The sequence below is a fragment of the Dreissena polymorpha genome, chromosome 5, assembly GCF_020536995.1.
Source record: "Dreissena polymorpha isolate Duluth1 chromosome 5, UMN_Dpol_1.0, whole genome shotgun sequence".
In the NCBI taxonomy this organism is placed as follows: Eukaryota; Metazoa; Mollusca; class Bivalvia; order Myida; family Dreissenidae; genus Dreissena; species Dreissena polymorpha.
The window spans coordinates 42,817,707-42,835,732 of NC_068359.1; the positions used below are offsets into that span (position 1 = coordinate 42,817,707).

The 18,026-nt window shown below is 36.7% G+C and overlaps 1 long non-coding RNA gene across 26 annotated transcripts in view; it reads left to right on the plus strand.

Annotated features, from left to right (window-relative positions):
- The first annotated feature begins 390 nt into the window (after window positions 1-390).
- The window catches only part of LOC127880840 (uncharacterized), a 31,442-nt gene continuing 13,806 nt past the window's right edge, over window positions 391-18,026 (plus strand). For 7 of the 26 annotated variants that reach the window (XR_008049780.1, XR_008049779.1, XR_008049778.1 and 4 more), the window contains exons 1-4: window positions 391-904; window positions 1,357-1,483; window positions 3,507-3,607; window positions 5,114-5,206. This is a non-coding gene — a long non-coding RNA (uncharacterized LOC127880840). Of the gene's footprint in view, window positions 905-1,356; window positions 1,484-3,506; window positions 3,608-5,113; window positions 5,207-5,659; window positions 5,875-7,813; window positions 9,382-9,968; window positions 11,537-12,123; window positions 13,692-14,278; window positions 15,847-16,433; window positions 18,002-18,026 lie in introns of those variants that run through there. The other 19 variants (XR_008049768.1, XR_008049767.1, XR_008049764.1 and 16 more) reach the window with 13 other exon arrangements.

Here is an 18,026-nt window from a genome sequence, read left to right on the forward strand (position 1 = left end):
CATATATATTTACATATATGTTTAACAGTTTACAAAATAACATTTGTTATACACACACACACACGCACGCACGCACGCACGCACGCACGCACGCACGCACGCACGCACACACACACACACACACACACACACACACACACACACACACACACACACACACACACACACACACATAAATATATGTATACAAATATTTGGTATCATATAACATTTTTTACAACCTTGGTAATGTAATTGGTGCATGTGTATTTTGCAATTGATGTTGGTGTTGTGTAGCCTTTCATATCCAAGCTCATAGGCTGCACACCACACTTTTTAGCCACCAATGCGAATTCATAATAATGAATGTCAGGTTTGAGTTGTGGTGATTTTTTTTTGGATGTTTGTAAGTTACCAAAACATTGGTATTTTAACTATAGCTGCATACAGGAAGTAGAATTAATGCAATTCGAAAACAGGTGTAATGCTGGCTCCGGTCAGTATTTCTGTTGGAAATTTGAAAGGGCGTACAGACATTGAACTTTTACAAAAAATCTAATCCTTTGACCCCCAATTTTCTCCATTGCTGTTTAGTACTTGGTAAGTTACCAATGTAAAAACATGGTTTCCAGGCACCTTGCTTCTGCAGGAAAGTGGCAGTTTGTTGTTGAAACTGGCTTAAAAAGGCTCGGAAACACACAGAATTCTCATGTTTTGATTTGAAATCATCAATACTAAAACATTTTGCCCCAACTCATTTGATTTGAATGTTACTGATTTTTCAGAAGGCACAGCCTCAACCATTCTGGAAATGTGCTTGGTTTATTTTCAGATTTGCGAGGTGACCAGTTTCCAGACATTGGTTCGCTCCTGCTTGTGTACGAGATTGGCCGAGACTAAAAAAACTGTAGTGTGCCACCTTAAGGTAAAACGACAAATTTCCAAAATGATCAAACACCCATGAAACATGCTTTTGCTAACTTATATATTCCTAAGGTTTTGTTTTTTAACAGAGTGTTTGCCCTTAACACTATTGTATGACCATACTGTTCGTAAATCAAGGGAGGTAATTCGGAATCATGTTTACTGGTTTCTGCAATTCTCAAACAGTTCTGTATGAAGAATGTGTTCAATATGTAGCCGGGATGGACAACTTACTACTCTGTGGTGAAGAAGGGCTTTATTTTCATATAATGTCAAAAATTATAGCAAACAATATAAGAATCCAGTCAAAACGATGATTCAAAATGGCCGTTTGGGCAGAATTTAGTACTGTTAAGGACCTATGGCCTGGTAACAATCTTGTTAACATTGTTTCCATGTTAACAATGTGCATGCTTTCGCATTGAAATCAGTGTGGAATGTTGTTTATTTCAGGTTTTAGTCATTGGCTTGTAAGGCAAGATAGTCCCTGGAGAAGAACTAAAGTACGTCAACAGCCTTGTCAGCGGAAAGACACTCCGTTGCAGTTACTGAAGGTAAAACGACATCTTCAGTGGGCTAGGTAAATGTTGGCATGTTTGTCGGAATGTGTTTCCTGGTCTATACCAAAATGTCCTGCGTGCTTTGTTTAATCTATAACAGCGCCATAACTTACTTTTCGCCATTATGCGCAATTCAACTGATGTTATTTATAAGCAAATAAAAAGTTATTGTGAAGAAGTGACTCTTGCAAGTGCCTCACATTGTTGTATGCCTTTTAACAATGATCTGAGCTTACTAGAAGTTTTACTTTTTCTGTTTCTAAGAAATATGGATTTATATTTATCTCAGATGTCAATTTTTTGGCAATCATTAGTGTCATATCAGGGGTATTTCCTCAATATGTCAGCCCCAATTATTTATGCTGTGATTGGGTTATCTCCCTTGCATGGGCCTGTTTAAGGGATTACTACACAGGGGCCTTAAATGTTGTGTTTTTACAACAGATTTAAGGTACAAATGCTTAACTTGCCTTTCAAGATCATGCTAAGCATGCAATTTATTTATATTTTTATTACTTTAAGCAAAAACATGTGCATTTGTTGTGAGAGCTGTAAAAATCTAAGCAACGCCAAGTATTTATTGGCTCAAAACTGTGTGTTTTTGTGTTGCTTCTTTGATAAAGTTATTATTTAAAGGCTGACCAAGTCACCTGCACTACCATTTGTCATCTCAATGTGATTAAGACTTCATTTAATTGTTGCAATATGTTTCTGTGAGGTAGCTTTTCACTACCATGACTTCTACAATGACCCTGAAAATGGCATAGAAAAAATAGGGAAAACAGGGGTCGGATTAAACGCTTTATAAATAACAAACAAGCCTTCAGACTTGGTCAAGAATGTATTATATTTGCTTGTTTTTGTCCAAATTTCAAGAAAACAAGTCCATATTCTGCAGTTCTAAGACTTTGCTGGCCCTTAAGGCTGCACACCACACTTTTTAGCCACCAATGCGAATTGGCCCCGGTCAAATTTCTAAATAAAGAGAACATTGCTCAAGTAAGCACCATTTTGAGTGTCTAATAATAATGAATGTCAGGTTTGAGTTGTGGTGATTTTTCTTGGATGTTTGTAAGTTACCAAAACATTGGTATTTTAACTATAGCTGCATACAGGAAGTAGAATTAATGCAATTCGAAAACAGGTGTAATGCTGGCTCCGGTCAGTATTTCTGTTGGAAATTTGAAAGGGCGTACGGACATTGAACTTTACAAAAAATCTAATCCTTTGACCCCCAATTTTCTCCATTGCTGTTTAGTACTTGGTAAGTTACCAATGTAAAAACATGGTTTCCAGGCACCTTGCTTCTGCAGGAAAGTGGCAGTTTGTTGTTGAAACTGGCTTAAAAAGGCTCGGAAACACACAGAATTCTGATGTTTTGATTTGAAATAATCAATACTAAAACATTTTGCCCCAACTCATTTGATTTGAATGTTACTGATTTTTCAGAAGGCACAGCCTCAACCATTCTGGCAATGTGCTTGGTTTATTTTCAGATTTGCGAGGTGACCAGTTTCCAGACATTGGTTCGCTCCTTGCTTGTGTACGCGATTGGCCGAGACTAAAAAAACTGTAGTGTGCCACCTTAAGGTAAAACGACAAATTTCCAAAATGATCAAACACCCATGAAACATGCTTTTGCTTAATTATATATTCCTAAGGTTTTGTTTTTTAACAGAGTGTTTGCCCATAACACTATTGTATGACCAATACTGTTCGTAAATCAAGGGAGGTAATTCGGAATCATGTTTACTGGTTTCTGCAATTCTCAAACAGTTCTGTATGAAGAATGTGTTCAATTGTAGCCGGTATGGACAACTTACTACTCTGTGGTGAAGAAGGGCTTTATATTCATATAATGTCAAAAATTATAGCAAACAATATAAGAATCCAATCAAAAGCAATGATTCAAAATGGCCGTTTGGGCAGAATTTAGTACGGTTAAGGACCTATGGCCTGGTAACAATCTTGTTAACATTGTTTCCATGTTAACATTGTGCATGCTTTCGCATTGAAATCAGTGTGGAATGTCATTTATTTCAGGTTTTAGTCGTTTGCTTGTAAGGCAAGATAGTCCCTGGAGAAGAACTAAAATACGTCAACAGCCTTGTCAGCGGAAAGACACTCCGTTGCAGTTACTGAAGGTAAAACGACATCTTCAGTGGGCTAGGTAAATGTTGGCATGTTTGTCGGAATGTGTTTCCTGGTCTATACCGAAATGTCCTGCGTGCTTTGTTTAATCTATAACTGCGCCATAACTTACTTTTCGCCATTGTGCGCAATTCAACTGATGATATATTATAAGCAAATAAAAAGTTATTGTGAAGAAGTGACTCTTGCAAGTGCCTCACATTGTTGTATGCCTTTTAACAATGATCTGAGCTTACTAGAAGTTTTACTTTTTCTGTTTCCAAGAAATATGGATTAATATTTATCTCAGATGTCAATTTTTAGGCAATCATTAGTGTCATATCAGGGGTATTTCCTCAATATGTCAGCCCCAATTATTTATGCTATGATTGGGTTATCTCCCTTGCATGGGCCTGTTTAAGGGATTACTTCACAGGGGCCTTAAATGGTGTGTTTTTACAACAGATTAAAGGTACAAATGCTTAACTTGCCTTTCAAGATCATGCTAAGCATGCAATTTATTTATATTTTTATTACTTTAAGCAAAAACATGTGCATTTGTTGTGAGAGCTGTAAAAATCTAAGCAACTGCCAAGTATTTATTGGCCCAAAACTGCGTGTTTTTGTGTTGCTTCTTTGATAAAGTTATGATTTAAAGGCTGACCAAGTCACCTGCACTACCATTTGTCATCTCAATGTGATTAAGACTTCATTTAATTGTTGCAATATGTTTCTGTGAGGTAGCTTTTCACTACCATGACTTCTACAATGACCCTGAAAATGGCATAGAAAAAAAAGGGAAAACAGGGGTCGGATTAAACGCTTTATAAATAACAAACAAGCCTTCAGACTTGGTCAAAAATGTATTATATTTGCTTGTTTTTGTCCAAATTTCAAGAAAACAAGTCCATATTTTGCAGTTCTAAGACTTTGCTTGCCCTTAAGGCTGCACACCACACTTTTTAGCCACCAATGCGAATTGGCCCCGGTCAAATTTCTAAATAAAGAGAACATTGCTCAAGTAAGCACCATTTTGAGTGTCTTAATAATAATGAATGTCAGGTTTGAGTTGTGGTGATTTTTCTTGGATGTTTGTAAGTTACCAAAACATTGGTATTTTAACTATAGCTGCATACAGGAAGTAGAATTAATGCAATTCGAAAACAGGTGTAATGCTGGCTCCGGTCAGTATTTCTGTTGGAAATTTGAAAGGGCGTACGGACATTGAACTATTACAAAAAATCTAATCCTTTGACCCCCAATTTTCTCCATTGCTGTTTAGTACTTGGTAAGTTACCAATGTAAAAACATGGTTTCCAGGCACCTTGCTTCTGCAGGAAAGTGGCAGTTTGTTGTTGAAACTGGCTTAAAAAGGCTCGGAAACACACATAATTCTGATGTTTTGATTTGAAATAATCAATACTAAAACATTTTGCCCCAACTCATTTGATTTGAATGTTACTGATTTTTCAGAAGGCACAGCCTCAACCATTCTGGCAATGTGCTTGGTTTATTTTCAGATTTGCGAGGTGACCAGTTTCCAGACATTGGTTCGCTCCTGCTTGTGTACGCGATTGGCCGAGACTAAAAAAACTGTAGTGTGCCACCTTAAGGTAAAACGACAAATTTCCAAAATGATCAAACACCCATGAAACATGCTTTTGCTTAATTATATATTCCTAAGGTTTTGTTTTTTAACAGAGTGTTTGCCCATAACACTATTGTATGACCAATACTGTTCGTAAATCAAGGGAGGTAATTCGGAATCATGTTTACTGGTTTCTGCAATTCTCAAACAGTTCTGTATGAAGAATGTGTTCAATTTGTAGCCGGTATGGACAACTTACTACTCTGTGGTGAAGAAGGGCTTTATATTCATATAATGTCAAAAATTATAGCAAACAATATAAGAATCCAATCAAAGCAATGATTCAAAATGGCCGTTTGGGCAGAATTTAGTACGGTTAAGGACCTATCGCCTGGTAACAATCTTGTTAACATTGTTTCCATGTTAACATTGTGCATGCTTTCGCATTGAAATCAGTGTGGAATGTCATTTATTTCAGGTTTTAGTCGTTTGCTTGTAAGGCAAGATAGTCCCTGGAGAAGAACTAAAATACGTCAACAGCCTTGTCAGCGGAAAGACACTCCGTTGCAGTTACTGAAGGTAAAACGACATCTTCAGTGGGCTAGGTAAATGTTGGCATGTTTGTCGGAATGTGTTTCCTGGTCTATACCGAAATGTCCTGCGTGCTTTGTTTAATCTATAACTGCGCCATAACTTACTTTTCGCCATTGTGCGCAATTCAACTGATGATATTATAAGCAAATAAAAAGTTATTGTGAAGAAGTGACTCTTGCAAGTGCCTCACATTGTTGTATGCCTTTTAACAATGATCTGAGCTTACTAGAAGTTTTACTTTTTCTGTTTCCAAGAAATATGGGTTAATATTTATCTCAGATGTCAATTTTTAGGCAATCATTAGTGTCATATCAGGGGTATTTCCTCAATATGTCAGCCCCAATTATTTATGCTATGATTGGGTTGTCTCCCTTGCATGGGCCTGTTTAAGGGATTACTTCACAGGGGCCTTAAATGGTGTGTTTTTACAACAGATTAAAGGTACAAATGCTTAACTTGCCTTTCAAGATCATGCTAAGCATGCAATTTATTTATATTTTTATTACTTTAAGCAAAAACATGTGCATTTGTTGTGAGAGCTGTAAAAATCTAAGCAATGCCAAGTATTTATTGGCCCAAAACTGCGTGTTTTTGTGTTGCTTCTTTGATAAAGTTATGATTTAAAGGCTGACCAAGTCACCTGCACTACCATTTGTCATCTCAATGTGATTAAGACTTCATTTAATTGTTGCAATATGTTTCTGTGAGGTAGCTTTTCACTACCATGACTTCTACAATGACCCTGAAAATGGCATAGAAAAAAAAGGGAAAACAGGGGTCGGATTAAACGCTTTATAAATAACAAACAAGCCTTCAGACTTGGTCAAAAATGTATTATATTTGCTTGTTTTTGTCCAAATTTCAAGAAAACAAGTCCATATTTTGCAGTTCTAAGACTTTGCTTGCCCTTAAGGCTGCACACCACACTTTTTAGCCACCAATGCGAATTGGCCCCGGTCAAATTTCTAAATAAAGAGAACATTGCTCAAGTAAGCACCATTTTGAGTGTCTTAATAATAATGAATGTCAGGTTTGAGTTGTGGTGATTTTTCTTGGATGTTTGTAAGTTACCAAAACATTGGTATTTTAACTATAGCTGCATACAGGAAGTAGAATTAATGCAATTCGAAAACAGGTGTAATGCTGGCTCCGGTCAGTATTTCTGTTGGAAATTTGAAAGGGCGTACGGACATTGAACTATTACAAAAAATCTAATCCTTTGACCCCCAATTTTCTCCATTGCTGTTTAGTACTTGGTAAGTTACCAATGTAAAAACATGGTTTCCAGGCACCTTGCTTCTGCAGGAAAGTGGCAGTTTGTTGTTGAAACTGGCTTAAAAAGGCTCGGAAACACACATAATTCTGATGTTTTGATTTGAAATAATCAATACTAAAACATTTTGCCCCAACTCATTTGATTTGAATGTTACTGATTTTTCAGAAGGCACAGCCTCAACCATTCTGGCAATGTGCTTGGTTTATTTTCAGATTTGCGAGGTGACCAGTTTCCAGACATTGGTTCGCTCCTGCTTGTGTACGCGATTGGCCGAGACTAAAAAAACTGTAGTGTGCCACCTTAATTAAGGTAAAACGACAAATTTCCAAAATGATCAAACACCCATGAAACATGCTTTTGCTTAATTATATATTCCTAAGGTTTTGTTTTTTAACAGAGTGTTTGCCCATAACACTATTGTATGACCAATACTGTTCGTAAATCAAGGGAGGTAATTCGGAATCATGTTTACTGGTTTCTGCAATTCTCAAACAGTTCTGTATGAAGAATGTGCTCAATTTGTAGCCGGTATGGACAACTTACTACTCTGTGGTGAAGAAGGGCTTTATATTCATATAATGTCAAAAATTATAGCAAACAATATAAGAATCCAATCAAAGCAATGATTCAAAATGGCCGTTTGGGCAGAATTTAGTACGGTTAAGGACCTATCGCCTGGTAACAATCTTGTTAACATTGTTTCCATGTTAACATTGTGCATGCTTTCGCATTGAAATCAGTGTGGAATGTCATTTATTTCAGGTTTTAGTCGTTTGCTTGTAAGGCAAGATAGTCCCTGGAGAAGAACTAAAATACGTCAACAGCCTTGTCAGCGGAAAGACACTCCGTTGCAGTTACTGAAGGTAAAACGACATCTTCAGTGGGCTAGGTAAATGTTGGCATGTTTGTCGGAATGTGTTTCCTGGTCTATACCGAAATGTCCTGCGTGCTTTGTTTAATCTATAACTGCGCCACAACTTACTTTTCGCCATTGTGCGCAATTCAACTGATGATATATATAAGCAAATAAAAAGTTATTGTGAAGAAGTGACTCTTGCAAGTGCCTCACATTGTTGTATGCCTTTTAACAATGATCTGAGCTTACTAGAAGTTTTACTTTTTCTGTTTCCAAGAAATATGGGTTAATATTTATCTCAGATGTCAATTTTTAGGCAATCATTAGTGTCATATCAGGGGTATTTCCTCAATATGTCAGCCCCAATTATTTATGCTATGATTGGGTTGTCTCCCTTGCATGGGCCTGTTTAAGGGATTACTTCACAGGGGCCTTAAATGGTGTGTTTTTACAACAGATTAAAGGTACAAATGCTTAACTTGCCTTTCAAGATCATGCTAAGCATGCAATTTATTTATATTTTTATTACTTTAAGCAAAAACATGTGCATTTGTTGTGAGAGCTGTAAAAATCTAAGCAATGCCAAGTATTTATTGGCCCAAAACTGCGTGTTTTTGTGTTGCTTCTTTGATAAAGTTATGATTTAAAGGCTGACCAAGTCACCTGCACTACCATTTGTCATCTCAATGTGATTAAGACTTCATTTAATTGTTGCAATATGTTTCTGTGAGGTAGCTTTTCACTACCATGACTTCTACAATGACCCTGAAAATGGCATAGAAAAAAAAGGGAAAACAGGGGTCGGATTAAACGCTTTATAAATAACAAACAAGCCTTCAGACTTGGTCAAAAATGTATTATATTTGCTTGTTTTTGTCCAAATTTCAAGAAAACAAGTCCATATTTTGCAGTTCTAAGACTTTGCTTGCCCTTAAGGCTGCACACCACACTTTTTAGCCACCAATGCGAATTGGCCCCGGTCAAATTTCTAAATAAAGAGAACATTGCTCAAGTAAGCACCATTTTGAGTGTCTTAATAATAATGAATGTCAGGTTTGAGTTGTGGTGATTTTTCTTGGATGTTTGTAAGTTACCAAAACATTGGTATTTTAACTATAGCTGCATACAGGAAGTAGAATTAATGCAATTCGAAAACAGGTGTAATGCTGGCTCCGGTCAGTATTTCTGTTGGAAATTTGAAAGGGCGTACGGACATTGAACTATTACAAAAAATCTAATCCTTTGACCCCCAATTTTCTCCATTGCTGTTTAGTACTTGGTAAGTTACCAATGTAAAAACATGGTTTCCAGGCACCTTGCTTCTGCAGGAAAGTGGCAGTTTGTTGTTGAAACTGGCTTAAAAAGGCTCGGAAACACACATAATTCTGATGTTTTGATTTGAAATAATCAATACTAAAACATTTTGCCCCAACTCATTTGATTTGAATGTTACTGATTTTTCAGAAGGCACAGCCTCAACCATTCTGGCAATGTGCTTGGTTTATTTTCAGATTTGCGAGGTGACCAGTTTCCAGACATTGGTTCGCTCCTGCTTGTGTACGCGATTGGCCGAGACTAAAAAAACTGTAGTGTGCCACCTTAATTAAGGTAAAACGACAAATTTCCAAAATGATCAAACACCCATGAAACATGCTTTTGCTTAATTATATATTCCTAAGGTTTTGTTTTTTAACAGAGTGTTTGCCCATAACACTATTGTATGACCAATACTGTTCGTAAATCAAGGGAGGTAATTCGGAATCATGTTTACTGGTTTCTGCAATTCTCAAACAGTTCTGTATGAAGAATGTGCTCAATTTGTAGCCGGTATGGACAACTTACTACTCTGTGGTGAAGAAGGGCTTTATATTCATATAATGTCAAAAATTATAGCAAACAATATAAGAATCCAATCAAAGCAATGATTCAAAATGGCCGTTTGGGCAGAATTTAGTACGGTTAAGGACCTATCGCCTGGTAACAATCTTGTTAACATTGTTTCCATGTTAACATTGTGCATGCTTTCGCATTGAAATCAGTGTGGAATGTCATTTATTTCAGGTTTTAGTCGTTTGCTTGTAAGGCAAGATAGTCCCTGGAGAAGAACTAAAATACGTCAACAGCCTTGTCAGCGGAAAGACACTCCGTTGCAGTTACTGAAGGTAAAACGACATCTTCAGTGGGCTAGGTAAATGTTGGCATGTTTGTCGGAATGTGTTTCCTGGTCTATACCGAAATGTCCTGCGTGCTTTGTTTAATCTATAACTGCGCCACAACTTACTTTTCGCCATTGTGCGCAATTCAACTGATGATATATATAAGCAAATAAAAAGTTATTGTGAAGAAGTGACTCTTGCAAGTGCCTCACATTGTTGTATGCCTTTTAACAATGATCTGAGCTTACTAGAAGTTTTACTTTTTCTGTTTCCAAGAAATATGGGTTAATATTTATCTCAGATGTCAATTTTTAGGCAATCATTAGTGTCATATCAGGGGTATTTCCTCAATATGTCAGCCCCAATTATTTATGCTATGATTGGGTTGTCTCCCTTGCATGGGCCTGTTTAAGGGATTACTTCACAGGGGCCTTAAATGGTGTGTTTTTACAACAGATTAAAGGTACAAATGCTTAACTTGCCTTTCAAGATCATGCTAAGCATGCAATTTATTTATATTTTTATTACTTTAAGCAAAAACATGTGCATTTGTTGTGAGAGCTGTAAAAATCTAAGCAATGCCAAGTATTTATTGGCCCAAAACTGCGTGTTTTTGTGTTGCTTCTTTGATAAAGTTATGATTTAAAGGCTGACCAAGTCACCTGCACTACCATTTGTCATCTCAATGTGATTAAGACTTCATTTAATTGTTGCAATATGTTTCTGTGAGGTAGCTTTTCACTACCATGACTTCTACAATGACCCTGAAAATGGCATAGAAAAAAAAGGGAAAACAGGGGTCGGATTAAACGCTTTATAAATAACAAACAAGCCTTCAGACTTGGTCAAAAATGTATTATATTTGCTTGTTTTTGTCCAAATTTCAAGAAAACAAGTCCATATTTTGCAGTTCTAAGACTTTGCTTGCCCTTAAGGCTGCACACCACACTTTTTAGCCACCAATGCGAATTGGCCCCGGTCAAATTTCTAAATAAAGAGAACATTGCTCAAGTAAGCACCATTTTGAGTGTCTTAATAATAATGAATGTCAGGTTTGAGTTGTGGTGATTTTTCTTGGATGTTTGTAAGTTACCAAAACATTGGTATTTTAACTATAGCTGCATACAGGAAGTAGAATTAATGCAATTCGAAAACAGGTGTAATGCTGGCTCCGGTCAGTATTTCTGTTGGAAATTTGAAAGGGCGTACGGACATTGAACTATTACAAAAAATCTAATCCTTTGACCCCCAATTTTCTCCATTGCTGTTTAGTACTTGGTAAGTTACCAATGTAAAAACATGGTTTCCAGGCACCTTGCTTCTGCAGGAAAGTGGCAGTTTGTTGTTGAAACTGGCTTAAAAAGGCTCGGAAACACACATAATTCTGATGTTTTGATTTGAAATAATCAATACTAAAACATTTTGCCCCAACTCATTTGATTTGAATGTTACTGATTTTTCAGAAGGCACAGCCTCAACCATTCTGGCAATGTGCTTGGTTTATTTTCAGATTTGCGAGGTGACCAGTTTCCAGACATTGGTTCGCTCCTGCTTGTGTACGCGATTGGCCGAGACTAAAAAAACTGTAGTGTGCCACCTTAATTAAGGTAAAACGACAAATTTCCAAAATGATCAAACACCCATGAAACATGCTTTTGCTTAATTATATATTCCTAAGGTTTTGTTTTTTAACAGAGTGTTTGCCCATAACACTATTGTATGACCAATACTGTTCGTAAATCAAGGGAGGTAATTCGGAATCATGTTTACTGGTTTCTGCAATTCTCAAACAGTTCTGTATGAAGAATGTGCTCAATTTGTAGCCGGTATGGACAACTTACTACTCTGTGGTGAAGAAGGGCTTTATATTCATATAATGTCAAAAATTATAGCAAACAATATAAGAATCCAATCAAAGCAATGATTCAAAATGGCCGTTTGGGCAGAATTTAGTACGGTTAAGGACCTATCGCCTGGTAACAATCTTGTTAACATTGTTTCCATGTTAACATTGTGCATGCTTTCGCATTGAAATCAGTGTGGAATGTCATTTATTTCAGGTTTTAGTCGTTTGCTTGTAAGGCAAGATAGTCCCTGGAGAAGAACTAAAATACGTCAACAGCCTTGTCAGCGGAAAGACACTCCGTTGCAGTTACTGAAGGTAAAACGACATCTTCAGTGGGCTAGGTAAATGTTGGCATGTTTGTCGGAATGTGTTTCCTGGTCTATACCGAAATGTCCTGCGTGCTTTGTTTAATCTATAACTGCGCCACAACTTACTTTTCGCCATTGTGCGCAATTCAACTGATGATATATATAAGCAAATAAAAAGTTATTGTGAAGAAGTGACTCTTGCAAGTGCCTCACATTGTTGTATGCCTTTTAACAATGATCTGAGCTTACTAGAAGTTTTACTTTTTCTGTTTCCAAGAAATATGGGTTAATATTTATCTCAGATGTCAATTTTTAGGCAATCATTAGTGTCATATCAGGGGTATTTCCTCAATATGTCAGCCCCAATTATTTATGCTATGATTGGGTTGTCTCCCTTGCATGGGCCTGTTTAAGGGATTACTTCACAGGGGCCTTAAATGGTGTGTTTTTACAACAGATTAAAGGTACAAATGCTTAACTTGCCTTTCAAGATCATGCTAAGCATGCAATTTATTTATATTTTTATTACTTTAAGCAAAAACATGTGCATTTGTTGTGAGAGCTGTAAAAATCTAAGCAATGCCAAGTATTTATTGGCCCAAAACTGCGTGTTTTTGTGTTGCTTCTTTGATAAAGTTATGATTTAAAGGCTGACCAAGTCACCTGCACTACCATTTGTCATCTCAATGTGATTAAGACTTCATTTAATTGTTGCAATATGTTTCTGTGAGGTAGCTTTTCACTACCATGACTTCTACAATGACCCTGAAAATGGCATAGAAAAAAAAGGGAAAACAGGGGTCGGATTAAACGCTTTATAAATAACAAACAAGCCTTCAGACTTGGTCAAAAATGTATTATATTTGCTTGTTTTTGTCCAAATTTCAAGAAAACAAGTCCATATTTTGCAGTTCTAAGACTTTGCTTGCCCTTAAGGCTGCACACCACACTTTTTAGCCACCAATGCGAATTGGCCCCGGTCAAATTTCTAAATAAAGAGAACATTGCTCAAGTAAGCACCATTTTGAGTGTCTTAATAATAATGAATGTCAGGTTTGAGTTGTGGTGATTTTTCTTGGATGTTTGTAAGTTACCAAAACATTGGTATTTTAACTATAGCTGCATACAGGAAGTAGAATTAATGCAATTCGAAAACAGGTGTAATGCTGGCTCCGGTCAGTATTTCTGTTGGAAATTTGAAAGGGCGTACGGACATTGAACTATTACAAAAAATCTAATCCTTTGACCCCCAATTTTCTCCATTGCTGTTTAGTACTTGGTAAGTTACCAATGTAAAAACATGGTTTCCAGGCACCTTGCTTCTGCAGGAAAGTGGCAGTTTGTTGTTGAAACTGGCTTAAAAAGGCTCGGAAACACACATAATTCTGATGTTTTGATTTGAAATAATCAATACTAAAACATTTTGCCCCAACTCATTTGATTTGAATGTTACTGATTTTTCAGAAGGCACAGCCTCAACCATTCTGGCAATGTGCTTGGTTTATTTTCAGATTTGCGAGGTGACCAGTTTCCAGACATTGGTTCGCTCCTGCTTGTGTACGCGATTGGCCGAGACTAAAAAAACTGTAGTGTGCCACCTTAATTAAGGTAAAACGACAAATTTCCAAAATGATCAAACACCCATGAAACATGCTTTTGCTTAATTATATATTCCTAAGGTTTTGTTTTTTAACAGAGTGTTTGCCCATAACACTATTGTATGACCAATACTGTTCGTAAATCAAGGGAGGTAATTCGGAATCATGTTTACTGGTTTCTGCAATTCTCAAACAGTTCTGTATGAAGAATGTGCTCAATTTGTAGCCGGTATGGACAACTTACTACTCTGTGGTGAAGAAGGGCTTTATATTCATATAATGTCAAAAATTATAGCAAACAATATAAGAATCCAATCAAAGCAATGATTCAAAATGGCCGTTTGGGCAGAATTTAGTACGGTTAAGGACCTATCGCCTGGTAACAATCTTGTTAACATTGTTTCCATGTTAACATTGTGCATGCTTTCGCATTGAAATCAGTGTGGAATGTCATTTATTTCAGGTTTTAGTCGTTTGCTTGTAAGGCAAGATAGTCCCTGGAGAAGAACTAAAATACGTCAACAGCCTTGTCAGCGGAAAGACACTCCGTTGCAGTTACTGAAGGTAAAACGACATCTTCAGTGGGCTAGGTAAATGTTGGCATGTTTGTCGGAATGTGTTTCCTGGTCTATACCGAAATGTCCTGCGTGCTTTGTTTAATCTATAACTGCGCCACAACTTACTTTTCGCCATTGTGCGCAATTCAACTGATGATATATATAAGCAAATAAAAAGTTATTGTGAAGAAGTGACTCTTGCAAGTGCCTCACATTGTTGTATGCCTTTTAACAATGATCTGAGCTTACTAGAAGTTTTACTTTTTCTGTTTCCAAGAAATATGGGTTAATATTTATCTCAGATGTCAATTTTTAGGCAATCATTAGTGTCATATCAGGGGTATTTCCTCAATATGTCAGCCCCAATTATTTATGCTATGATTGGGTTGTCTCCCTTGCATGGGCCTGTTTAAGGGATTACTTCACAGGGGCCTTAAATGGTGTGTTTTTACAACAGATTAAAGGTACAAATGCTTAACTTGCCTTTCAAGATCATGCTAAGCATGCAATTTATTTATATTTTTATTACTTTAAGCAAAAACATGTGCATTTGTTGTGAGAGCTGTAAAAATCTAAGCAATGCCAAGTATTTATTGGCCCAAAACTGCGTGTTTTTGTGTTGCTTCTTTGATAAAGTTATGATTTAAAGGCTGACCAAGTCACCTGCACTACCATTTGTCATCTCAATGTGATTAAGACTTCATTTAATTGTTGCAATATGTTTCTGTGAGGTAGCTTTTCACTACCATGACTTCTACAATGACCCTGAAAATGGCATAGAAAAAAAAGGGAAAACAGGGGTCGGATTAAACGCTTTATAAATAACAAACAAGCCTTCAGACTTGGTCAAAAATGTATTATATTTGCTTGTTTTTGTCCAAATTTCAAGAAAACAAGTCCATATTTTGCAGTTCTAAGACTTTGCTTGCCCTTAAGGCTGCACACCACACTTTTTAGCCACCAATGCGAATTGGCCCCGGTCAAATTTCTAAATAAAGAGAACATTGCTCAAGTAAGCACCATTTTGAGTGTCTTAATAATAATGAATGTCAGGTTTGAGTTGTGGTGATTTTTCTTGGATGTTTGTAAGTTACCAAAACATTGGTATTTTAACTATAGCTGCATACAGGAAGTAGAATTAATGCAATTCGAAAACAGGTGTAATGCTGGCTCCGGTCAGTATTTCTGTTGGAAATTTGAAAGGGCGTACGGACATTGAACTATTACAAAAAATCTAATCCTTTGACCCCCAATTTTCTCCATTGCTGTTTAGTACTTGGTAAGTTACCAATGTAAAAACATGGTTTCCAGGCACCTTGCTTCTGCAGGAAAGTGGCAGTTTGTTGTTGAAACTGGCTTAAAAAGGCTCGGAAACACACATAATTCTGATGTTTTGATTTGAAATAATCAATACTAAAACATTTTGCCCCAACTCATTTGATTTGAATGTTACTGATTTTTCAGAAGGCACAGCCTCAACCATTCTGGCAATGTGCTTGGTTTATTTTCAGATTTGCGAGGTGACCAGTTTCCAGACATTGGTTCGCTCCTGCTTGTGTACGCGATTGGCCGAGACTAAAAAAACTGTAGTGTGCCACCTTAATTAAGGTAAAACGACAAATTTCCAAAATGATCAAACACCCATGAAACATGCTTTTGCTTAATTATATATTCCTAAGGTTTTGTTTTTTAACAGAGTGTTTGCCCATAACACTATTGTATGACCAATACTGTTCGTAAATCAAGGGAGGTAATTCGGAATCATGTTTACTGGTTTCTGCAATTCTCAAACAGTTCTGTATGAAGAATGTGCTCAATTTGTAGCCGGTATGGACAACTTACTACTCTGTGGTGAAGAAGGGCTTTATATTCATATAATGTCAAAAATTATAGCAAACAATATAAGAATCCAATCAAAGCAATGATTCAAAATGGCCGTTTGGGCAGAATTTAGTACGGTTAAGGACCTATCGCCTGGTAACAATCTTGTTAACATTGTTTCCATGTTAACATTGTGCATGCTTTCGCATTGAAATCAGTGTGGAATGTCATTTATTTCAGGTTTTAGTCGTTTGCTTGTAAGGCAAGATAGTCCCTGGAGAAGAACTAAAATACGTCAACAGCCTTGTCAGCGGAAAGACACTCCGTTGCAGTTACTGAAGGTAAAACGACATCTTCAGTGGGCTAGGTAAATGTTGGCATGTTTGTCGGAATGTGTTTCCTGGTCTATACCGAAATGTCCTGCGTGCTTTGTTTAATCTATAACTGCGCCACAACTTACTTTTCGCCATTGTGCGCAATTCAACTGATGATATATATAAGCAAATAAAAAGTTATTGTGAAGAAGTGACTCTTGCAAGTGCCTCACATTGTTGTATGCCTTTTAACAATGATCTGAGCTTACTAGAAGTTTTACTTTTTCTGTTTCCAAGAAATATGGGTTAATATTTATCTCAGATGTCAATTTTTAGGCAATCATTAGTGTCATATCAGGGGTATTTCCTCAATATGTCAGCCCCAATTATTTATGCTATGATTGGGTTGTCTCCCTTGCATGGGCCTGTTTAAGGGATTACTTCACAGGGGCCTTAAATGGTGTGTTTTTACAACAGATTAAAGGTACAAATGCTTAACTTGCCTTTCAAGATCATGCTAAGCATGCAATTTATTTATATTTTTATTACTTTAAGCAAAAACATGTGCATTTGTTGTGAGAGCTGTAAAAATCTAAGCAATGCCAAGTATTTATTGGCCCAAAACTGCGTGTTTTTGTGTTGCTTCTTTGATAAAGTTATGATTTAAAGGCTGACCAAGTCACCTGCACTACCATTTGTCATCTCAATGTGATTAAGACTTCATTTAATTGTTGCAATATGTTTCTGTGAGGTAGCTTTTCACTACCATGACTTCTACAATGACCCTGAAAATGGCATAGAAAAAAAAGGGAAAACAGGGGTCGGATTAAACGCTTTATAAATAACAAACAAGCCTTCAGACTTGGTCAAAAATGTATTATATTTGCTTGTTTTTGTCCAAATTTCAAGAAAACAAGTCCATATTTTGCAGTTCTAAGACTTTGCTTGCCCTTAAGGCTGCACACCACACTTTTTAGCCACCAATGCGAATTGGCCCCGGTCAAATTTCTAAATAAAGAGAACATTGCTCAAGTAAGCACCATTTTGAGTGTCTTAATAATAATGAATGTCAGGTTTGAGTTGTGGTGATTTTTCTTGGATGTTTGTAAGTTACCAAAACATTGGTATTTTAACTATAGCTGCATACAGGAAGTAGAATTAATGCAATTCGAAAACAGGTGTAATGCTGGCTCCGGTCAGTATTTCTGTTGGAAATTTGAAAGGGCGTACGGACATTGAACTATTACAAAAAATCTAATCCTTTGACCCCCAATTTTCTCCATTGCTGTTTAGTACTTGGTAAGTTACCAATGTAAAAACATGGTTTCCAGGCACCTTGCTTCTGCAGGAAAGTGGCAGTTTGTTGTTGAAACTGGCTTAAAAAGGCTCGGAAACACACATAATTCTGATGTTTTGATTTGAAATAATCAATACTAAAACATTTTGCCCCAACTCATTTGATTTGAATGTTACTGATTTTTCAGAAGGCACAGCCTCAACCATTCTGGCAATGTGCTTG